We start from the raw sequence: 1,673 nt of genomic DNA, 5'->3' as shown, positions 1-1,673 counted from the left end.
TGTCACCCTTTCTACCCAAGCAACGGTATCTTCCTGAGTTCCATTCTCTTGTGAACAATCCTCCTTCTTTCAATGTTGTCTTCACTCTGTTAGTTACAGTAAAGGCTTATATAATAGTAACATAAATCATCATTGTCATCATAACTATCATCATCGTCTTCATCATAACAGTTGTAATTGTCGATCCTCTCTCACACCCTAGACATTATAAGTATGGATATAGACATGCAATTAATTAACTCTTATAACATCGCATGAAGTAGGTTTTAAGGTCTCCATTTCACATAAAATTAAACTGAACTTCAATAAAATTGAATCAAATGCTCAATAAAATTAAGTATTTGAGCAGGACCACATAATTAGTGTATAAAACTCAGGCTCAGGATTCAAATGCAGGGTTAACTGGCTCCAAAGTCCCTGCTGCATCCTCCATGTTCCCCTTTTCCTGAAAGCGTCATCTATGCAGTTTATGGTACCATATGCAGCAGTGTAGTTAGAAAATGAATGTAGATAGGAAAAAAAATGTGTAATCAAGACCCTGATAATGTTAATGGATCATTAGGACAGGACCATAAGGTGGAAACCTCTGGGAGCAGTTGCCAGTGATCTGGGCAAGGGAGGTTTGGGTTGACATCTCTCCACCTCAAGAGCGATGTTGAACCAATTGGTTCTTATTCATAAAACATTCTGAGATTGTTTAGGGTTTTCAGAATAAAAGGAATAGGGTTGATATCAGAAAAGTTGTGATGACTAAGAAGAAACCCAAATCAGAATTTTTGTTGGTAAAGGAAATGAGTTGGCAGGGATTTGGAATGGACCCCAAAGAAGGAACAAACTTGGATGAGAAGCCCCACCTTTCGGTCTGTTACACAGACCAGGCTGAAGAGGGTGTGGCTGTGGCCAGCTTGGATGGTGGAGTTTTACAGAAGGTCCAGGCCCCAGTGGCAAGCAGGAAACTGTGCACTGGGTTGCCACAAGCCTCCCTGGAAAGCCATCTACTCTGATGCCACTGAAAGGTGAAACTCACTTGGAAGCCTCCAGCTGGGTGAGGATGATCGCCTCTGGGTGAACTGCTTGGGGCTGTTGTCCCAGCACCGCAGGACCGGGATGGAGGAAGCACACCAGAAGCAGGAAGAGAAGTATCTTCCTTGTGCAGTGTAACCTCCAGCACCCTCTACAGACAACGCTTAGCGTTGTGCCAGCTTGCAAAGGAGAAACATTTATAGGGTCCAGCTCCAAGTGTCCCAAAGTAGGACAAAGATGGGTTTAGAGCTAAAGGGCAAAACGTGGATGACTGCCATGCATACCAAGAGATGCTGAGTGATATCACTTCAATAAAGCAGTCCTACTTTATACCATTCAGAATTAAACACTTTAATCATTTTTCCTTCCACTTCTATTTTTAGTTTAATCGCCTTGCTGAATTATCTATTATCTCACTATATCACAAATCCCTTGAGAACAAAATATATGTTATTTTGGTTTTTTTGCAAATATACAAATTGCTAACCACGTAAATTGTATATGGTGAGCACTCAGTAAATATTTCTAAGTGTGAAGTATAATGGCAAGCTAGTGCTCATGCACGATCTTTAGAGCTTTTAATGCTTTTTTTCTCACCATACAAACTGAAGACATTGTTATATACTGACACAAATGTAAATGTTGTAAGT

This window comes from Propithecus coquereli, unplaced genomic scaffold, assembly GCF_000956105.1.
Source record: "Propithecus coquereli isolate 6110/MARCELLA unplaced genomic scaffold, Pcoq_1.0 Scaffold336, whole genome shotgun sequence".
NCBI lineage: Eukaryota > Metazoa > Chordata > Mammalia > Primates > Indriidae > Propithecus > Propithecus coquereli.
Note: the sequence above shows the minus strand (reverse complement) of the source record.